We start from the raw sequence: 24,364 nt of genomic DNA on the forward strand, positions 1-24,364 counted from the left end.
ATTCAGGATCGACTATTAATAGCTTAAAGTCATCAGAAATCCTATGCAGACAATCGTCGGCGAAACTTGAAATTCAAAGTTAACGACTGGGTATTCTTGAAAGTATCACTGATGAAAGGCGTGATGAGATTTGGCAAGAAAGGGTAGCTTAGTCCTTGGTACATTGGACCTATAAGATTGTGCGCAAGGTAGGCCAAGTAGCTTATGAACTAAATTTGCCTTCAGAGTTGGAATCTGTCCACCCAGTGTTTCACGTGTCCATGCTTCGCAAATGTGTTGGAGACCCCTCCAGGATTGTGCCTACAGACGATGTACAAGTCACTGAGAAACTGTCCTATGAGAAAGTACCTGTTGCTATACTGGATAGGCAAGTTCAAAGGCTTAGAACCAAGGACGTAGCTTCAGTCAAAATCCTATTGAGAAATAATAACAGGGAAGAGATAACCGGGGAAGCTAAGGAGGACATGAAATCTAAATACCCGCATTTATTCCCACCCCCAGAAGACGTGTAGACAAGGCCATCAGCACCCTCAGGTATGTAATGCTTCTCTAAAGTGATTTCTTGGCCATATGTGGCCAGTGCGAATATAGGTGTTGATGCTTTGTGAGGCATCGTATATTTTGGGTTGTTTTGATAGGACAGTAGTGGTACAATTACACGGGAAAATCTAGCAAAATTCTTAGGAATCCCTAAGAGCTCAACATTCGAGGATGAATGTTTTTAAGGGGCAAGGGATGTTACACCCTGTATCTTCGAAGAAGCACTTATCAAATTTGAAACATAAGTACGTTGAGTTACGGTTAAGTAAAACCACTTTGGAATATAAGAAATCATTATTAAGTATATTTAATAAGCGAAGGATGTATATAAGGTATATAAAAAGGTTTTATAAGGAAATGAGTGGAAGAAATGGAGTAGTACGACTTTGGAGAAAGGATGGGTAAAGTTTCGTGTGAATATTTTGGTCCAAATTGAGGGAAGAATATCTCTTAGCATATGAAGTGTTTTAAGGTGTTTCAAAAGCCTAAACTGAAGTTCGTCAAGTCTATTTTCTAACGCAACAAACCACTCATCGATAGGATATCGGAGTAGATAATTATCGATGTTATAATTTCGGCTGATAAAGCAGAAATGCGTGCTACAATAACTGCTACAGTAACCGACCTGCTAGAGTAAAATGTTACAGTGACCCCGACCCGAATTTGAACCTTATATAAAAGATAAAAACCCCTTATTTTCATCATATTTTTCTAGAAAAAAATCATAAAACAGTTGAGGGGTGAGGATACCACTAAATTGAGTGAGTTTTAAGTGGCGGAGTGTAGTTTAGGTTCGGATAGCGCGCAACTGTGATTGTAGTATTGTTTTGCAGCGAATTTTTGTTAGGATTCTAGGCGAACACCAAAGATATTGCTGTTTTAGTAAGGACAAGGTATGAATCTCTTCCTATTGATATTAATCTTGGTTTTTTTATGGAGATAGAGTTGTCAAATAGCTGTATAATATTTTTTTTGGTGGAAATATGGGATAAACCCCATATGGAATGTTTATGAAGTATTTTGGTATTGAGAATATTATGGTTGATGTTGGTATTTTTGTTGTTGTTATTTGTTTCTAAATTGATATTTCGGGCTAGGCATATAAATAGGGGAGATGCCGCTCGATTTTCGACAGGATATAAAATAGTTTGATTTGAAAACTTAGCACAAGTATCCTAGAGTGAGTCTAACGATAGTACGCATCCTCTGGAATGTAGATTTACGAGTTCAGATGGATAAGCGTAGATAATAGAAGGCCAAACAGGTATGTTAAGACTCGTCCCTTTCTTTCAAAGGCATGATTCCTATGTTATGATTCCATAAATGTCTCCATAACCTCCTTGTTTCTAAAAGTTAGAAGTTCATGATTCAAGGGCATGGCTCCTTTTTTGATAATCCATAACTGCTTTCCAAAATGTCTGTATTTTCCAAACCAGAGATATATGATTCCGTAAGCTCTTATGACAACAACAATGGACATGTGTTTACAATGATAACGATGATGTCAAAGCTGAGAATATTTCTATGATGATCATGATGACGATGATTTCATGTTTAAGAATCCCAAGCTTATGAGTTCAATGTGAATATGAGAAGGTTGAGCTACTTCTTGATTTTCTACATTTTATTCATTGATGATGACCCTATTTCTAAAGGTTCCAAAGTTTATGAATTGACGCTTTATGAGATTTATGATCTTATTCTATGTTTTCCATTGATGTTATTCTTCATTGATAGTCTCACCTCATAATGCTAGTTCCTTCAAGGTGATACATGAAGATCATGATGTTCCATAATACGATCGGAGGTTACCGACCTTACGTCACTATAATAGAGTTATAGCTTTTGATTGGACTCTCATGCATGCTTTATGTTTATGTATATGTATGATTACACCGTGCTTAGTGGGCGGCTATGGATAATAATAGTAACACCGTGTCTATATGGCACAGGCAGCACAACTAGTGGCCGGCGTGAGATAATTACCCCGGATGCGGGAGGCCCAGACGCGGGCTGATGATGTTAGTTGATTCAAAAAGTTATGTATGAATGTGTAATATGTTTAAAGGTAAAGATGAGCATGCATAATTCCGCCTTAAGAGGCAAGCAGTTACAGTTGTACTCTCTTCTTATGTCTTCTATACATTTCCTTATATGTTATCATACATGCCTTACATACTCAGTACTCTGTTTGTACTGACGTTGTTTCTTTTATGGACGATGCGTTCATGCCCGCAGGTAAGCAGTTTGACGCGTCTGATCCTTAGGAGCTCCATCAGCGGCATCTTAAGAGCGCTCCAGTTGTCCCGGAGCTACAACTTATTGGTACTACTCTTGTATATTGTTGCTCCCAAACGCACACGCAAGTATACGTGGTCGTACAAGTAATATAGACTGTTAAGTCCAGATATCGATCCCACAGAGACTTAGATTCTACTGTTAAACTAATTCAAATTCGAATGAAACTATTCAAGAGAGTGAAAATCAAGATTGTTTGTGGTATTAACTGAAACTGAAAAGTAAATAATTTGCGATAGGTGTTTTTATGACTGGGACTATGTGGACAAGGACTGTTTGAATTTTCAGATGAGAGAAAGATCTAGGGTTATGGCTTTCGACAATCCAGATGATCTTCAGACAATTCCACCGATTTTATTTCCTGGGTTACTAGTTGACGGGTTAATTATGCTTTATGATATTCTCTCGAACTACTCACAAGCCTGTAGATGTTACCTTAATGCCTATATCTCTATGGTCATCAGAGGTAACAAGAACGCATTTATTTCTCCGTATTCAACTAAGTAGGGCTAAAGGGTATATCTCTATCCTCAGTAGCGAAATGATTAAATCAAACAAACTCTATTTATTCTTATTACGTACGTGAATTCCCTTTCTCAAGTTCAATTCACGTACCACAGATAGTGTCTAACTATTGGCCAGATAATCAAACAATTAAAACCAAGAATAAATAAGCAACCCACAATATGGAAAATCAATAGATAATAATTGTCATCAAATCAACTTTCAAGTCTTTCGCCACAACCCTAGAATTAGGAGATTAGCTACTCATGATTCGATCATAGACAAAAGAAGCCATGAATAAACTATGGTTGAAAAGGATGAAAAATAAAATAACCTAGAGAGAGAAAAAGGAGAACGGTGGCTTACAAATCCTTGAATAATCCCAGCACACCATTCTCAGCTATTAAAACATCTATATATAGGCTAGGGTAAAAATAACAAATAAGGAATCCAAATCCTAGTCTAATCGGGAAAACCTCCGCAGATCCCCGCTTTCCTTCCGCATCGCGGAATGATCGCGCAATTTACTGCAGGTTCTCGCTTTCCTTCCGCGATGCGGAGGGATCGCGCAACACTGATGACTGAGTGGTTGTTCCGCTTTCTTCACGTGATGCGCCTCGATGGCCTGAAGTTCTGAAGCTTCTCGCGATCCTTCCGCGATGCGGAAGGAAAGCGGAGTCTCTTCAGTCGATTAACTCTCCTTTTAGTTCATCCTTTGCGGTCTTCGACTCGTCACCTCAGCCAATCTACATATGCTACGAATTCCAATCATTTCAAGCACAGTTCCCATCGTTTGTCGTCATCGTACCTACACACATGAAAGATAACGACATGAGTTCAAATACGACGGTTACGTCATGAATTAAGCGATAAAAGTCATAAGAATAAGTTGTAATACGGCACAAAACATGATATTTGTGCCAAATATCACCACCCCTCACTTAGACTTTGCTCGCCCTCGAGCAAACACAAACCAACATCAGACTACACTTCTAGCTCACTCATTCAAATAGGTCTGCAACTGGATTCGGCTAGTATGGCTAACTCTTGAAGAAAAATTTTCAAAAAAAAACAAACCAACGACCCAGATTTCGAAAGCCATGCCAAAGGTTTTAAAAGCCTCATTTTCAGCACCAAGGACTTCTTTTCAAAGAGGACATTTCGAATTTCAAAACAGTTGACTCAACGACACCACTTTAAAGAATATAGGCAACCTTATGATCAAGAAATCAACACTTCACCGCTCTATTGCTAATTGTGTGCCCTCACCTCAACGAAGTAATCCATATTTCATCAAGAAACACATGTTTAAATCAATGGACCTGAAATCAATAAATTCACTCACTCTCACAAAGAACATCACATGTAATGTACGACATACCATATGCTTGCCCGTAGTGTAACCACTCTACTAATACAAGTAAGACTAACCTAGAATCAAGTAGGACTTCGAGGGTTGTAATGTAGGCTACGGGACGGGTATGAATTATTTGGATAATAGTGACTAACCTCCCTAAGTACTTTAATACTTATACATTCGTCATTCTTGCATGATTTCTTTATTAGCTCTTATTCAACACCGACCAACCTTTAAATTTCTCCCAATTCACCCATTTTCTTTGTTTAAGCACCACTCTTTTTAAAATCACATAAATTAGAAGGGAAATTTTTTCGCTACATTTCTTTTTCTTTTTCAGATTTCTTTGTTTTCTCTTTTTTTTTTCAATTCCCAACTGACACGTGAATTAATTCTGTTCATTCGGTGCTCCCATTGTCTTCCTAGATTATAGTTAACAACCATTTCCCATCATTTCGCCTCCCAACTCCCATTATGCATGTAAATTGATTAAAGTGCTTCCCGAGTGTTTTGGATCAAACATCGAGTGCTATAGAACGAAGGGGTAAGGCTAATTAACTGCTATCAAAGAAAAGGCTAAAGGCTCAACGGGGTTAACTAGGGTGTTATTTGCACGCTGGTAGGATAACTTTTTAGGCTTTTTAGTGACTAATCAAAGAAACGCCTCTATCACTTTCTAGGCTCAACCAAACTTCATTTCGCTTTGTGAACACACAAGGCAAGTTCTAGATGTCAATACCAAACATGGATTCAAATACTAAAACCTTACTCACACATGGCACACAATCAACGCAAGAGGGATCCGGTTGTCCCTTGAAACAATCAAACACAATGGAAATCAACAATGCCAAGTGGGTCATACGAGTCAATACAAAAAACATTTTCAAGTGCTTCCAAGAAAAGTGATACAATTTCACGGCATGCTTTCACAAAGATTTCAAGATCAGTCATAGGCCACTACTTCACCTATCCCGTGCACCTAGCATTTGAATGCACCTAGCCTACGGACTAATTTTCCCTCAAGTAGGTTGTCATCCACCCGTCATCAGGAACAGCCCTTTCTATGACTTATAAAAGAAAAAATCTACCTACGCCAGGTTCAAAGGCCCCCCCATCGGGAAAGAACCGAGGCCATAAGAAAACCAAAGGGGGTGGATGATGAATGCCTACTAACGAAGGGTTTAAAAAGTTATCAAATAAAAATAAAGAAAATAAAATCTTTTTGTTTTTTAAATCCTACGATGCAAAAATAAAAAATCCTAAGGCATACTAATCATCATCCGCAACCTCAAAAATGTGTTGTTACAAACCAGGGGCGTATTTTCCCACCCCACACTTAAAACTATGCAATGCCCCCAATGCATGTAGATTGGAAATCAAATAAAGCGCAAGCGAGGTAATAAATACTCCCTGGGGCCCACTAGGGCCTAATCGTCCTTATCAAGGAAATCCTCATCATCAGTCGCGCCTTCATCTGGCTCGGCGTCTTCTTCCTCTTCATTGTCGTCGCCTTGCATCAGCGACTCTGCCTCCTCCTCATCTTCGAACGCGGCCATTACTTGGTCAGCTGAGTTCTCGTCCTCATCCGCGGGTAACTGAGATAGCTCGCCCACCAGCGCCCGAGAATGCGGAGTGTGTGGGTTATCAATAAAGACCCTTGTGAGATCAATATTAAAGTGCTCACTCGCAACCATCCTCCCCGAGTACAGCTGAGCTAGTACGGTGGACTGGGCAGACCTCTCCTCTGCCGGGGTCAAGTGATGTCCGGATACACTTGCTGGGGCCATGACATTGGAGATATCGAGCGGGTCAATGGGCGCCTCAAGTACTCTATCAGTAGAGTACGCTAAGTCCTTGTCCAGCTGCATTAGGTAGGAAGTGAGAGTGTTTCTATAACTTAGCCTTTTTGACTTCCCAGCACGCACTCGGTGGATTTCCTACAACATCCAATACCCTATGTTCACCGGCTGCCCCGTCATCAGGAAGTACACAATGCACACTCTCTCCCGTTGTACCTCCGAGAAGTGATCAAGTGGCATTATTCTCGCATTTAGGAGGCGCAGCCACACTCGGGCCTCTCTACAAAAGTTGCTCATGCTCATACTTCGATGCTTTCGAAGAGGCCCTGAGTATCGTGCCCATATAGCTTTTGAGTTGGTTCCACACAGAGTTTCCCGGATAGCCCAATAATTCGGCCTTTTGATGAACTCTAGTAAGGGCTCGACAGGCACATCCGGGACTCCGATTGCCCCGCACAAGGTTGATGCCGTCAATGGCACCTAATCTCTCCGAAAGAACACCGAATCAGGAATCCTGCGGGTTGGGACGCAAGCATAGAATTCCATGACCAAATCGATGTTCACTGGGCCCGGTTGCTCAAACACCGATGTCCACCCCATGGCAACTATACGGTCGTGGATATCCCGAAAATTCTTCTTCAGAGGGGCTCGACTGATTGCTCGCTCATGGGTGTACCCCTTTAAGGTGTCAAACCCCGCATACCACTCTGCTCCTTCCCCCGCGAGACGAGGGTTAGTTGTCCTTTTAGATGCCGGAGGAATGAAAACCGCGGGATGCTTGCCTTTTCCGGATGTTTGCCCCTTTTTCTCTTTGGGCGGGTTTTGTGCTCGCCCTCTTTTTGTACCTTGGGAGAAGGAGGCGACAGCTTTGCCCTTGGATTTAGCGTGAACCATTTTGCCTGCAAAACAACGCATTACCAAACGAGAGGTTTAGGTTAGTAACGACGGGGTCGTGGAACAACCCCACACTTACTTCAAACTATATTGTGAAAAGAAAAATCAAAAGAAGTTAACTACTCCTACAAGACCTAGCACACAAAAACAAAGTACGCGATTGTCATGTTGCTTGGGACAAAAAAAAAAGAATCACAATTTTCCAATCCGCCCTCACAATTCGAATTTGATGGTGAGATGAATTTCACAAGGGTTCCTATGCTCGGTAAATGTTCCATTGCTACTCAAGACTTCACAATTTCACAAAAACCTGTTTTAGGACTTTTATCGAACACCTTGTGGGCGTAAAATCGTCCCTTAACTTTGAGTAACAATGGGGGGGGGGGGTTGAAGAACCCTCCTTTATGCAATGGGAGTCACATTCTAGCCACATTCACACCTATTACACAAGCAATACCAATCCCCGCCCACAATTCACCCATACCCATATCCCTACTTTACACATACCTAAACAATGACAAGGAGAGAGAAAATAGAGAAGATGAACACTTACCTTGTGGTGTTGATGTGAGATGGATTACAACTTGAAGTTGTTTGTGTGAGAGAGATGAGGGGTGGGTATTTTTTTTTCGTATTAAAGGGAATGGGGGAAGTTAGGGATTTGTTTTAGGATGGAAATAAGAAGAGGGAGGGGCGGCCTATACATATATGCGTAAAAGAGAACACAAACCGGGTCGACCCGCGCGATCAGTCCGCATCGCGGGTCGATCGCTCGAAGCTGCAGAACTACACACGATCTGTCCGCTTCGCGGGTGGATCGCGCGAATCACTGGGCATTTCTGATTTGATGCGCGATTTGCCCGCATCGCGGGCCTATTGCGCAAATCACTGGGCACTTTGTCTGTTTTCTTCTTTTTCGCCCGATTCCTGCAACATGAACAAACGTGACTTATATCCTACAAAAAAAAAAAGCATAACACAATTTTATTTTATGTTTTTTACACACGGGTTGCCTCCCGAGAAGCGCCTGATTTAACATCGTGGCACGACGCAGGCTCTCCTCAAGCCTCTTCTAGATCGATGGTGGTCCTGGCACGGTCAGTGGCCTCCCCGTAGTAATGCTTCACTCTCTTCCTGTTAACCAAGAATGTCTCATCTGAGTTGGGTCTTTTAAGCTCGACTGCACCATGTGCCGTCACGCGAACTACTTCGAATGGTCCGGACCATTTGCTCTTCAGCTTTCCACCGAAAATCTTCAGCCTGGAGTTATACAACAATACCAACTGCCCAGGCTCAAAGTCACGAAATTGGATGCGCCTGTCATGAATTCTTTTGGTGCGCTCCTTATACATTTTCGCGTTTTCATAAGCATGATAGCGAAATTCCTCCAACTCGTGCAGCTGCAACAGTCTCTTCTCTCCAGCTTGAACCATGTCGAGATTCATCTTCTTGATCGCCCAATATGCTTTATGCTCAAGCGCGACTGGTAGATGACATGCTTTACCAAAAATGAGCTTATACGGGGATGTACCAATCGGAGTTTTGTAAGCTGTTCTGTATGCCCACAGAGCGTCATCAAGCTTTAATGACCAATCTTTTCTACTTACGCTCACAGTCTTCTCCAAAATCCTCTTGATTTCCCTGTTCGATACCTCCACTTGACCACTCGTCTGAGGGTGATGAGCAGTCGCTATCTTATGTTTCACCCCATACTTGAGCAGCAATTTATCAAAGAACCGGTTGCAGAAGTACGTACCTTGATCACTGATAATGGCTCGCGGGGTCCCAAAACTCGTAAAAATGTTCTTTTTCAGAAATCGCGCCACCACACTAGCATCATTGGTGGGAAGTGCAATGGCCTCCACCCACTTCGAAACATACTCTACAACCACCAATATGTATTTATTTCCCTTGGATGGTATGAAGGGGCCCATGAAGTCAATACCCCACACATCAAATAACTCGATTTCCAAGATGCCCTTCAAAGGCATTTCATGACGCTTGGAAATATTTCCGGTTCTCTGGCAGCTATCACATGCTCGCATAAATTCATGAGCATCTTTGAACAAAGTTGGCCAGTAGAATCCGGACTGAAGTACCATGGCAGCTGTTATGTCCCCAACATGATGTCCTTCATAGGGTGATGAATGACACTTCTCGAGAATCGCTGAGACCTCTTCCTCTGGAACACATCTTCTGATCAGCTGATCTGTGCCAACCCGGTAAAGATAGGGCTCATCCCACACATAGAAATGATTGTCATGCAGAATCCGCTTCTTCTTCTCGTGATTAGCACCAGGAGGGTAAATCTCACTCACTATAAAGTTCACCATGTCTGCATACCATGGCACCTCAGCTGATTTAAGAGCGAAAAGTTGTTTGTCCAGAAAAGTCTCATTAATCCCCACTGCTTCATCCACATGTTCCCGATCTTCTAACCTCGATAAGTGATCTGCCACCTGATTTTCTGTGCCTTTTCGATCTAAAATATCGATGTCGAACTCTTGCAGCAACAACACCCAACGAATAAGCCTCGGCTTTGCATCCTTCTTTGCAAACAAGTAACGAACTGCCATGTGATCAGTGTACACAATCTCCTTCATGCCCACCAGGTATGATCGAAATTTGTCAAAGGCGTAGACAACCGCCAATAACTCCTTCTCTGTGATAGTATGGTTCATCTGGGCTGCATCAAGTGTCTTGCTGGCGTAATAAATCGGATAAAATATTTTGTCCCTTTTCTGACCAAGGACAGCGCCCATAGCATAATCACTTGCATCACACATTAGAATAAATGGTAGAGACCAATCGGGTGTGACGATAATAGGAGCAGATACCAACCTTCGTTTCAGCTCATCAAAAGCCGTCAGACAGGCTTCATTGAACACAAACTTCACATCTTTCTCTAAAATCTTGCACAGTGGGTTAGCAACTTTAGAGAAATCTTTGATGAACCGTCGGTAAAAGCCAGCATGCCCAAGAAAACTGCGCACTCCCCGAACTGAAACGGGTGGTGGCAGTCTTTCAACTGCTTCAATCTTCGCCTTGTCAACCTCTATTCCTTTGCTCGATATCTTGTGTCCAAGAACAATTCCCTCGCTAACCATGAAATGGCATTTTTCCCAGTTAATTACCAAGTTTGTTTCTTCACAACGAGCTAACACGGCATCCAGATGGTTCAAACAGTCATCAAAAGAATCTCCAAAGACAGAGAAGTCATCCATAAATACCTCCACATAATTCTCCACCATATCGGTGAAGATAGCCATCATGCATCGCTGGAAGGTACCTGGAGCATTGCACAAACCGAAAGCCATCCTCCGGAATGCAAACGTTCCATACGGACATGTGAATGTGGTCTTTTCTTGATCCTCGGGCGCGATCATGATCTGGTTGTAACCCGAATAACCATCCAAAAAGCAATAATAATCATGCCCAGCCAATCTGTCGAGCATCTGATCCATGAAGGGTAAAGGGAAATGATCTTTTCTGGTGGCGTTGTTCAACTTGCGATAGTCGATGCATATCCTCCAGCCCGTGACAGTTCGTTGAGGTACCATTTCGTTCTTCTCGTTTTCCACCACAGTTATGCCCCCTTTCTTCGGGACACATTGTACAGGACTCACCCAATTGCTATCTGAGATGGGGTAAATGATGCAGCTGTCAAGACACTTGATTACCTCTTTCTTCACCACCTCCTTCATGATCGGGTTTAGTCGCCTCTGACACTCAATACTGGGTTTGCTGCCTTCCTCCAATAAAATTTTGTGCATGCAAAACGAGCTACTAATACCCCGAATATCAGCTATCGACCACCCGAGGGCTCGGATTCGATCTCTTAGCACTCGTAATACACGTTCAACCTGCGCATCAGTCAAATAGGCAGAGAGGATTACGGGCAATGCGTCTCCACTACCCAAAAAATCATAGCGAAGGTGAGGAGGCAATGGTTTCAACTCAAGAACGGGAGCCGCTTCGATAGACGGTTTCGGTTTTTTCCATGACTCTGGCCTGTCTAGCTCCTCAAACGGTGTATGCGCTCGTAGATAAGCACATGAAGTGTCAAGAATGCTAAGACACTCCTCCACTTTCGCATCAATCTTCAGATCTTCCCCATACACCAAAGCTGTCTCCAACGGGTCTCGCAAGGCGAGAAAATAATCTAACTCGGCATTTGTGAGCTCGGGTTCCACCACAGAAATCATCTTCAATTCCTCATAATGGGCTGGAAGTCTGGTGGCTTTAAACACATCGAAAGTCACCTCTTGCCCATTAATTGTCATGGACATCTTCCCATCTCTCACTCAGATCACAGCATCAATAGTAGCTAAGAAGTCTCTCCCCATGATGAGAGGAACACTCTTATCTGCCTCATAATCAAGTATCACAAAATCAACCGGCAGAATAAATGGGCCTACCTTCACAAGAACGTCCTCTATAATACCATCAGGATAAGCAAGAGATCGATCAGCCAACTGCAAAGTAATAGTGGTTGGCCTAGGCTCTCCCAAACCCAACGTTCAGAACACAGAGGTGGGCATCAGATTAATACTAGCACCCAAATCACACAATTCTAGCCCAACTTCAATATTGCCAATCATAATCGAAATTGTGAAACTGCCTGGATTTTTCAACTTTGGAGGGATTTTACTCCTCACTCTAGAACTGCACTCTTCGGTAAGTGTAACTGTCTCAAACTCTGTCCAACGCCGTTTGTTCGTGACCACATCTTTAATATATTTCGCATATTTTGGGACTTCTTGCAGAAGCTCCACCAAAGGTATGTTGATGTGTACCTGTTTTAAGAGTTCAAGAAATTTTCTGCAAGTCGAATCTGCTTTCTGTTTCTGAAGTCGCTGTGGAAAGGGAAGGGGTGGTCGCACCACTTCCTCTACATGCTGATCTGCGACAGCTTGCTTTGGTTCAGCTCGCTTAGCAGGGATAAGTTCTGCCTCTGCTATGTTCTTCTTTTTCGGTGGCACTTCTTCTAGCTCTCTACCATTCCTCAGGGTGACTGCTTTGCATTCTTTTGGATTCTTTTCTGTATCACTCAGAAGAGCACCCGAAGGTCTGACATTCTGCATAAGAGCCATCTGCCCCATCTGACGCTTAAGCTCGTGAATACATTTCTGTATCTCACTCTGAATTTTCTAATTTTGCTGCTGCATCGCCTGATTTTGAGCTATGAGTTGCTTCATCATTTCCTCTAAATTGTTGGCTGGTTGAGCTTGAGGTTGCTGATAATTGTTCGGCTTGTGGAAATCCTGCTTCCCAAATGGAGTGTTGTAATTATTCTCATAATAGTTTCCTCGATTACCCATACCGCGATTCTGCTGCCCCACAAAATAGACAGGCTCTGGATTCAACGGACAATTGTTATAATCATGAGGTTCACCGCAACCTACACATGCTGCCTGCTGAATGTGCTGAACTAGTTGAATCTGCTGAGCTTGAGGAAACACCCTCAACATCACATTAGTAAGAGTACCTATATCAACCCGAATAGCTGCAACATCATCAACCTTAAGAACTCCAGCGGCCTTTTGTGGTAACGTCCGGCTAGTCTCGTTATACTCATGATGGCCCTCAGACATCATCTCAAGGAGATCTTCTATCTCTTCATATGTTTTGTTTAATATCTGACCTTGAGCTGAAGCATTCAGCAGGGCCCTTGATTCATGGTTAAGACCCTCCACAAAATAGTTTCCAATGATCTCCTTTGGTTGCATGTGATGGGGGCAATCTCGCAGATAGCCCTTATACCTTTCCCAAGCGTGTGGTAGAGATTCGGAATCTCTCTGAGTGAAGTTAGCAATTCTTCTTCGCAGCTCCTTTGTCTTCTTAGGTGAGAAGAACCTGTCGATAAACTTATTTGATAATATCTCCCAAGAAGTGATAGAACCGGCAGGTAGATTCATCAACCATTCCCTTGCTTCGCCAATAAGTGAGAACGGAAATAAGGACAGCTTCACATAATCATCGGGAACATCTCTATATTGGAAATTCTCGCTCAGCTCCACGAACTGCATCAAGTGCTTATGCGGGTCTTCACTAGATTTACCCATATATTGGCACGTATGTTGCACCAGCCGCACTGTTCCTTCTTTTAGCTCGAAATTTCCAGTAATGTCAGGCCTAACAATAGCTTTAGCAATGGTCGCCAGACTTGGCCTAGCATAACTGGATAACAAAATTCGCTGTTCTTGTGCCCTCGCAGCTGCTCTCTCTCGCTGTTCATCTGCGTTTCTTGCTCTATCCCTTTCTGCCTGTTCAAGAGCAAGTCTTGCTGCTTCGTTAGCCATTTGTCTCTGTCGTCGGAAGGTTCTCTCGATTTCTTGATCAAGATCAACTAATGGTTGTCCTGAACTTCTAGTGCTTGGCATAAACCAGAGAAGCCTGAAGAATCACAAGTAGAACAACGAAGAAAAGTAAAGACTTGAATAGAAAAACAAACCCAAATTAGAAAAACAGTAAATTTTTCTAAGTCCCCGGCAACAGCGCCAAAAACTTGTTGCTCCCAAACGCAAACGCAAGTATACGTGGTCGTACAAGTAATATAGACTGTTAAGTCCAGATATCGATCCCACAGAGACTTAGATTCTACTGTTAAACTAATTCAAATTCGAATGAAACTATTCAAGAGAGTGAAAATCAAGATTGTTTGTGGTACTAACTGAAACTGAAAAGTAAATAATTTGTGATGGGTGTTTTTATGACTGCGACTATGTGGACAAGGACTGTAAGAATTTTCAGATGAGAGAAAGATCTAGGGTTATGGCTTTCGACAATCCAGATGATCTTCAGATAATTCCACCGATTTTATTTCCTGGGTTACTAGTTGACGGGTTAATTATGCTTTATGATATTCTCTCGAACTACTCACAAGCCTGTAGATGTTACCTTAAAGCCTATATCTCTATGGTCATCAGAGGTAACAAGAACGCATTTATTTCTCCGTATTCAACTAAGTAGGGCTAAAGGGTATATCTCTATCCTCAGTAGCGAAACGATTAAATCGAACAAACTCTATTTATTCTTATTACGTACGTGAATTCCCTTTCTCAAGTTCAATTCACGAACCACAGATAGTGTCTAACTATTGGCCAGATAATCAAACAATTAAAACCAAGAATAAATAAGCAACCCACAATATGAAAAATCAATAGATAATAATTGTCATCAAATCAACTTTCAAGTCTTTCGCCACAACTCTAGAATTAGGAGATTAGCTACTCATGATTCGATCATAGACAAAAGAAGCCATGAATAAACTACGGTTGAAAAGGATGAAAAATAAAATAACCTAGAGAGAGAAAAAGGAGAACGGTGGCTTACAAATCCTTGAATAATCCCAGCACACCGTTCTCAGCTATAAAAACGTCTATATATAGGCTAGGGTAAAAATAACAAATAAGGAATCCAGATCCTAGTCTAATCGGGAAAACATCGGCAGATCCCCGCTTTCTTTCCGCATCGCAGAAGGATCGTGCAATGTACTGCAGGTTCTCGCTTTCCTTCTGCGATGCGGAGGGATCGCGCAACACTGATGACTGAGTGGTTGTTCCGCTTTCTTCACGTGATGCGCCTCGATGGCCTGAAGTTCTGAAGCTTCTCGCGATCCTTCCGCGATGCGGAAGGAAAGCGGAGTCTCTTCAGTCGATTAACTCTCCTTTTAGTTCATCCTTTGCGGTCTTCGACTCGTCACCTCAGCCAATCGACATATGCTACGAATTCCAATCATTTCAAGCATAGTTCCCATCGTTTGTCGTCATCATACCTATACACATGAAAGATAACGACATGAGTTCAAATACGACGGTTACGTCATGAATTAAGCGATAAAAGTCATAAGAATAAGTTGTAATACGACACAAAACATGATATTTGTGCCAAATATTATATATATATTTGGGCATGGTGAAATCCTGCCCCGTCCTAGTGGATTTATGTATCGTATTTAGAGGCTCGTAGACAGACGTATGTGGATAGATGTTTCATAACTTTGTCTGTCCTTGTTGTTGTATAATATTTTGGTAAAGCTTATTGACATATGCTTATGGGTATAGCTATTGATGACTATATTAAGTGAGATGTGTATGAATTGTCTATATGGCCAGTTTAGTAGTGAAAGTGGAATGTTAGACCAGGGGTGCTCGGTAAGCTAGTACTGGGTACCCGTCATGGCCTCTAGTGGGGTTGTGACATCTGTGATTTATGTCAACTGATCAGCAGTTTTTACTTTATGACGTATACTACCCTAACAAAAATTCAACGGATTGAGTGGAACATCGGTAAATAGTCAGATCTATCCTTATCTTTCCCAAGGATTTAGTAATTTGCTTCTCAGCTTTGTAAGTCTTATTTTTCTACAGTGGCATGTCAACAGTTCATGACATTTTCATATCTGTCGTGTCCACCTATTTTGCGTTCTGGTCCAATCTTTTCCCTGATCACAATCCTGATGGCCTTTTAATCACTAGATGTTCACAACTATCAACTTTTGCATTTGGGGTAAGTAATCTTCTATTGTATATGCTGAGTATTATCTTGTTATATCTCTTCCATTTTGGGTATCCTTGAAAGGTTTTGATAGTTAGGAATTCGAGATCCAATGAGATATATCTCTGGCTGTAGAATAAAAATGGCTCTGGTATTGATACTTGTAATGCTAATGTAGATGGAACTTCAATTATAAATTATTTATTAAGTATGTTCTCTGGATTCATCTCTAATTCTGCTTCTTTACTAGAAAAATTTAGGCTCTATTTTAAAGGTTATTAATTGTTGTTTCTTGCATGAATCTGTTTCTCTGTAAGGGAAAGGCAATTGATTTTTTAGGGGTTATAAGGATTCAAATTTACACTTTGCATGGTGTAGAATCTCAAATTTATGTGTTTATGTTCTTTTATTTCTGTTTTCCTTTTCTTTTTTCTTTTTGTATGTGCAAACCAGGTGGTGAGGGTGCTGAGAACAGTAGAGACTTAATACTCGTTATTTGAAATATGGTGACATTCCTTTTAAAATTGTTCTCAAATTTCAGCTCGAATAACTTTCCTCGAACCAGGTATTCGATACAAAAATCTTAACAAAAAGAAAAAAACAATTATACATACTAAAATCACCTTTTGAATTTTGATATGACCCTACCTAGCTCAAGGACATTCACTAGGAGCCAAGCAAAGGAGCTTCAAGACCTTCAAGTTCTATTCATGAAGAAGGAAGCATTTGAGGAGCTAGAAGTGAAGATCTCAAGAGTCTACAACATTTAGAAGGTGGCTTGGGAAGATTTGGAGAAGACATCTCAAAGTGGCTAAAAGTGAAAGAGGGATATTTTTGTAAACTGTGGGCATTTGGTGCAAATCTCGACCAAGAATGCAATTCAAGGTCGAGAGTATAATTGGAGGCCATATTTGCAAGTCTTAGTCATTTGGATGGTTGAAGACCCATGTTGGGGGTATTTTTGCAAAGAGCCACTTTTGGGCCTTTGTTGTAAGCCCTAGACTATAAATAGGAGACTTGTCTCATTTTTCATTCCTTAGCTTGAATATTGACGAAATTGAGTGTAGTAGATTGTTAAGCTAATATAGATTGTGTGGCTTAATTAACTAAGTGTGATTTCTTAGTTGTACCTTGAATTGCTTTCCATTGAATTTGCCTAGGATTGCTCATTTGTGGATTCAAGTTGAGTCAATTCCTTGAAATTCAAATTGCTTAGGTTTCTAGGATTTCATTCCAATTGAAAGGGGTTGGGTTTCATATACCCAACCTTGTTCATAGAATCAATCCTAGTGGTCAAGTATCTATCCATCTACCTTTCTTCCATCTCTATTCTTCATCCATCTTTTATTTTGATTTTTCTCGTAGGTTGAATTTTGTCATTTGATATCAGAGCATAGGCTAAGAGATTGTTCCTACAATTTCTAATCCTAGGCTTAAAATTTGAAATCCCAAAAAAATTAAAAATCTGAAAATTCACAAAAAAAAAATCGAAAATTACTTTTGTTATTGGATTTGTGTTGATTTGAGTGTAGAATTGAGTTCACAAGGGTCAAATCTAGTTGGGTACCAAGTCTGGTGGTGTTTGAAGGTGTTTTGAGAATTTCACCATTGAAGACCTTCAAGAACTCAAAAGTGAGTTTGGTGATTGAGTTGAAATTGAAGCTAATTGGTTAGTGGGCTTTGTTCTCCATATCAAAAGGAGCTTAGATCTGAAAATTGGAGCAAAAACAAGTTGATTTGGTCCTAGATTTCATTTAGGTGTTCTTGGTGTTCTTAAAAACATTCATATCTTCATATTGGAGAAGAAGACCAAAGAAGAAGGTTTGATCCAAAAGTTTTTCCAAGGACAAGTGGAAAGTTGTTTGTTGGGCCAAAAAGGGCAAGTCCTAGGTTGTGTGGGGCCCAAAACGTCATCAGATACAAGAAATTCAGTCCAAATTTTGAGAAAAACGAGTTCAACACGAAAATCACTGAAGCCATTATACGGTCCCACATACGGACCGTATAAATTTTACGGTCCGTAAATCAAGAACATAAACTCAAATTTACCTCAAAATTTGGGTACCAAATTCTGTAAAATTTGAGGTACATTTTCAGGTAAAATTTGAGGTACATTTTCAAATCCAAATTTTCATTTCATCTCAAAAATTTCTTGAGCCTTGATTGTAAGTGATTGTGTCCCTATTCCTTAGGTAGGAAAATAAAAAGACGAGTATAGAAATTTCAAAATTTTAGTTAATTAAATTGATACATTGGTTCAATTGAGGCTTCAAGACCCCGTTTTCAAGTTATCACCTACCCGGGCCCAAAATTTTATTTATTTCCCGATTTTAGCATTCCATTTTCTTGTGTCTCTCAACTAGTAGCCATTTAATAGTTGTCCCCACTTGTGTTTACTAGTTCTTGTGTCCGCAATTTTTTCGTGTTAATTTCTTTCAAGCTTTTTTTCGTTTTATTTCATTGAAAACTTCTTTGGCTCTCGTTCGTTTGTTTTTGAGTCGTCCTTCTTTCATCTTCACAAGAATCCATTCTTCCACAAAGTATAAGCAACCGGGTGAATTTGATTGGTTACGCGATTCATCAAAAACTTCAAAAGAGCATGGAGTGTGGTAAGGTTGAGAGTTCATTACGAGTGACGTGAGGCTTTTATTAATAATATTGTTTGCTAGTTTTGAAGGTCATTATGTCTAATCAAGGAGATAGAACGCAAGAGATAGGAGATATGTCATTCATAGCAAGTTCATTAGCTATGATCATGAATCAAATGTCAGGCTTGACATCGAGGATGGAAGGTATGGATGGGAAGTTGAATGGTATGGATGGGAAGTCAAATGGTACGGATGTGTCACGACCCATCTAGAGGGCCGCGACGAGCACCCGGTGCTACCCCACCTGGGCGCCCCTTAACTTACACTTATGCTTACATCTAGGTGAGCCATACAATTAAACATATGAATCTATTCATTCATCATACTAGTCCCATTGGACGACAATGCCTTTATATAATTATTGGCATCTAGGCCACATCAACGTACATGAGCCATCAAGGCTATCAAAATGATATACAAAATATAGGCCGACAAGGCCAGACATATCTAACCATATACACGTGGCTACGAGCCTCTAAGAAGAGTATAACATATCACATGAGCGGGACAGGACCCCGCTATGTCCATAATTATGTACACAAAAGAATAAGTACCCAAAAGCTATGGCTCCGAATGAAATGGAGCTCTGCTATGAAATCTCTGAGTAAGCAGCTATGGATCAAGCCTGTCTCCCTGTGCACCTGCGGGCATGACGCAGCGTCCACAAACAAAAGGACGTCAGTATGAAGAATGTACTGAGTATGTAAAGCATGATCAATATCAATATAGAAGCATAAATAGCAACACAAGAAATAGCATAGAATGGGAGATGGCAATATCATCGTCATATGCACTTACTTGTCATTCATAGGATCTTTCCGTTGCTAATACGTATTGTGTACATACATCATTATCCGTATTCCATAATAGTACCCGTACCATATTTGTGCTCGGATTCGTATACATGCCCTTATTCACATTCATGTACATAGTCATATCATATTCATATTCACGTCATATAGATGATCATATCATATACATAGCATACCCGACCACGTAGGATCGGCGTTTCATACATACTTGGCCAACCAAGGATCAAGGTTACTCATACCTGGCCCTACCAAGGCTTCAGGGTTACATCTACCTGGCCCTACCAAGGCGTCAGGGTTATCCGTACCATCTGCAGAGGTGTGCGCGCGTTTCGTAATCGTATACATACTTATTTACATATCATACCTGGCCTCATAAGCTCGGGGCTCTATAATAGTCACTCATAGACACATATACATAATAGCTCATAAGCTTCATTATTATCAACGTCATTATCATCATCTTCATCATTATCGTCGTCGATATCATTATCACTATCATTGTCATTCGTCACATCCATCTTTATAAGCGTACTCGTTATACGAAGACATTTGTACAATTGTAGCGTATCAAGAATCATGAGCTTGCTAGCTCGGAAGATCAAATCAATTGAAGGATATCATACTCTTACAGAAGATTTAGATGTTGGGCCAAAGAACCATGCCTTATGAAAGAAGGGTTGGCCTTACATACCTTTCCGTTGCACTATTCTACACTTGCGCGTCCTCCTCCAATGCTAGCGTTTCTACCTTCATTGACGTCATACTATCATTAGAATCGATAGCTAGCATATATGACTAAAGCTAGAGAAAATCGGACAGCATCTCCTCCATAACGTATCTCAACTCCCAAACGTCAATAATAAATTCACGATGCCATAACAATAGCCATTACTCATTCATATTATCCATATTTCTAGACTTACATTCAATTCATCCATAACCATGGCCATAACACACACGACGTCCATTTACATACATTGTTCATCTCATGTTCTCAATATCATTTATATCGTATTTACATCACAATACATCAAGACCCATAGCTCAATTCATGCTATTTCTCAAAATGACACTATTCCATATTCATGACTCATTTTTCTATACTCTTCTACAATCCAAGTATTTCAACTCTTAACTACCTTAAGCAACATATAAAAATCATGAATCTTACCTTAAATGTTGTAGGAACAAGCTTTAGTTGATAATACTCCACTTTGAGCAAAACCCTAGTTTATCTCCATTTGGATTTCTTGACCTTGGATGATCTTGATGGTTTTCTTACACTTGATTCCCTTGATTTATGTTGTTGATCACCAAATATCCTTGAATTCTTGTGGAATATATGTAGAGAGATGTTCTAGAGAGAAGGGGTGTGATGTAGAAGTGAAATGCAATAAGCCTTGGTCCCCTTATTTAATGACTTAAATAATCTGATTTGAAGTGCACAATGGTCGTAAAATTGGTTTACGGTCCGTATTCCAGTTTACGGACCGTCCTTCGTGGTCGTATTTAATCATATCAGAACGAGAAACTCAGGCTGAAACATGGTGATTTACGATCACGGTTTACGGGCCGTAAACCACTTTACGGTCCGTATTTCAGGTCGTATTGAACCATTTGATCATTTGGTCGAAAGTTGAAGTTTTGGAAGCCAAAATACGACATGGAAGTTTACGGACCGTATACCACTTTACGGTCTGTATTTCACTTTGCGACCAACTGGCCAGAATGCAAACCTGCAACTTTTCACATTTCCAAAACCTATAATTATTCATTATGGAGCATAACCTATCTCTTATTGCAATTGCCTTCGGAATCTTACTTAGGGTTGTCAAATTTTATCTCTTACTCATGAAAACATCGGATACTCGTACTCCTCGCGGGTCCATTCACTTGGACAACAATGGAGGATTTTTTTTCTGAGGTGTAACAGGATGCGCGGATGGTGAGTATTGAGAAAACTCAAGAGGATGGTTCGAGTAGAATGGGCACTCCCCATTTTAGGAATAAAGGTGATGGGGAATAAACATAAGATACCACACCAACTATTACCCTGAGCAAGCACATACCTTGTGAAACCCCAACACCACAACCACCTCCACCCAAAGAGCTCCACCACCCCAAACAACCAACCTTCCACCCCAAAACTCCACATTCCAAAACACCAATCGATAGACCTATCCCCAAGTTTACCAAAACAACCCGAATGAGGAAAACCCTCAAGTAATCTTACAACAAGCACCCTAAGATCTACCCCAAGCCCAAACACAAGATTCCTTTCTTAACCAAAACCTATACCAACGCCAATACCAATACCCAATGAATGAAGAGGAGTATGATGATTATCCACAAGATAGGTGTTACACCCCTCGTTTTTGTAGTAGTAGAACCTATGGTTTTCTAGCCGGGTATACCATTGGAATTGAGACTCGTGTTTCAGTTTGGGGATAGAAAGTGCCTTACCCCGTGTACACGGGTACCATCAGATATTCCTATCAATTTATAGAGTTAGAAGTTGAACGAATTGAATCGACGCGATCTGAACTGAATCAGAAAAATCTGCTGACACCAGTCATCGTCGACGGGTCGTCGACATGGTCGATGGACCGTCGATGTGCGGCATCATCAGGGTCCCGCAGCCTTGCATCTGCAGGCGCAGGTCGACGGATACGGACCGTCGACACGTCGACGGGTCGTCGACCAACTTATCGAACCGGACCGCTGCAGCTTTTTGGCTTCCAAGTATAAATATGTGGTTCACGACCTTATTTCATATTTTTCTCTCTTCTAAATTAGAAAAATCCTAATATTTTTCATCATATTAGTGAAGATTTGACAAGACCCGAACCCCGTAAACCCAAGCTTGTGAAGAAGAAGGTTGTTTCTAGGGTTTCTTCAAGGTTATGAAGCTTAAGGGGTTGGAGTTGAAGTTGACCTTTGGAATCTTAGACCTCTCAAGGTATGTAAATGATTTCTACCCTTGTATTTGAATTAATTATCAAGAGTTTTAGTGATTCCAAGTAAAGAAAAGGTATTTGTGGAAGTGGTAAGTTGATGAAGGGCAATGTAGTGACTTGAGGCTATTTTAAGAGGTGATTGGGGATAAATTTGAGTATATATTTTTATACAAGTGTTGTTATTGTTGTTGTGGTTGATGTTGGATTGAATGGGAAGTTGAAGGGTTGTTGAGCTTACTAGGAAAATGTTGTCCATAATTCGTTAAGCTCTATATGTATTTAAAGATGGTTAGTAAGCGACGCAAATAGTCTAATTAAGGCCTATGTTATGTCAATTGTAGATTTACAAGTTCAAGAGGTAGAGGTTGGAAATTTTATATACATCAAGGTATGTTAAGGCTATCCTTTCTTTCCTTTGGCATGATCCTATGATATGAGCCAACGAGCTTCCATATTACTCTACTCTTAGAAGCATTAGGAGTACTCCAGTCTTTGATGTTCATGTACCCCGTTTATGATGATTCCTTATGTTCATGGGTCCAGCTATAGATATCTAGTTTTATGTAGACAGTGTATTTATGCATTACATTCATTAAATATCCATGTACATTGACCCGTGACCAGAAGGCATTATATACGCGAATATTATATATATATATATATATATATATATATATATATATATATATATATATATATGTGGGGTATGAGAAGAGAGATAGGCGTTATATACGCATTACGACCTAATCAGCTGGTGCACATGGATGATGATATTGATTATGGCCTCGGAGGAGCCGATATGATATGATGAGATGCCATAGAGGCTTTACAAGCGTTATACACGCACATATATGAGGCGTTATATACGCACATATATATAGATATATGACCTTCATTGATAGGCATGAGCATGCATATTATGTGCCCACAGTGGCATTGTCAGTTACACAGATTTATGCAAATACAGACAGATACTAGTTCATACAAGTACATGCAGATAGTCATTTCAGCTTATGAGTTCAGATCTTATTCATGATTCTTGTATATATATGTTATTCTTATGCCTTACATACTCAGTACATTATCTGTACTGAATCCCCGTTGCTCGGGGGGCTGCGTTCGTGCCCGCAGGTTCAGGTAGACCGACAGGTGGTCCAGCTCAGTAGGACTTCTAGCCAGTAGGGGTCAATGCGCTCCATTGATTCGGAGTTGCAGTCTGTTTTTGGTACGCTAGCCTTTTGAGATGTATATAGATGGGTATGACGGGGCCCTGTCCCGTCCTTTCTACAGCTTTCATTCTAGTAGAGGTCTGTAGACAGTTGTATGTATTAGTCAGATGATGTAGCCTTGTCAGCTTTTATTCTTTTGTGTACAGTATATGTAGCAGCCTAGCTGGCTTGCACTGTTCTTTCAACATGCTTATGTATATACAGATTGTTTCGTGTTTATAATGTCACCTATTTATGAGATCAGCTTAAGTCATGTATGGGCCCTATATGTCCAGTAAGATTCAGATATGAGTATAGGGGTGTTTGGTTACTAGAGGTATACATTCGTCACAACTCATCGGTTTGGGTCGTGACAGAAGTGGTATCAAAGCAGTTCCGTCCTAGGGTTGTCTACAAACCGTGTCTAGTAGAGTCTTATTTACGGGCGTGTTGTGCACCACACTTATAAACATGAGGCCACAGGACATTTAGGATGATGTCATTTTTTCTCTCTTAGATTGTGCGATAGATCCATGTGTTAAGCGTTCGCTTCTGATGAACTATTCTGACTTCAGCGATGCCCCACAAGAAAGCTACAGCTGCCCAGAAGGGCAAGAGAGCAACAGATGAGGCCACTAGCCGCACTCGGCAAGCTACGAGGACTCAGGATGAGATTCAGAGTGAGGGGCCGTCTAAGACATCGCATACCCCGCCTCCAACACCTGCCCCAGTTCCTAAGCCGGATGCGCTGAGCCAGGATGTGCGGGATGTTGTACGGTTGTTGACCAGATTAGTAGCTGCCCAGGCTCAGCGGCAGGGAATTGGGGTTGACCAGGTAGACAGGGCTA

General features: G+C 41.0%; 1 pseudogene; it reads left to right on the top strand.

Annotated features, from left to right (window-relative positions):
• The window catches only part of LOC132639657 (uncharacterized), a 92,679-nt pseudogene that overhangs the window by 11,248 nt on the left and 57,067 nt on the right, over positions 1 to 24,364 (top strand).

This window comes from Lycium barbarum, chromosome 5, assembly GCF_019175385.1.
Source record: "Lycium barbarum isolate Lr01 chromosome 5, ASM1917538v2, whole genome shotgun sequence".
Taxonomy (NCBI): Eukaryota; Viridiplantae; Streptophyta; class Magnoliopsida; order Solanales; family Solanaceae; genus Lycium; species Lycium barbarum.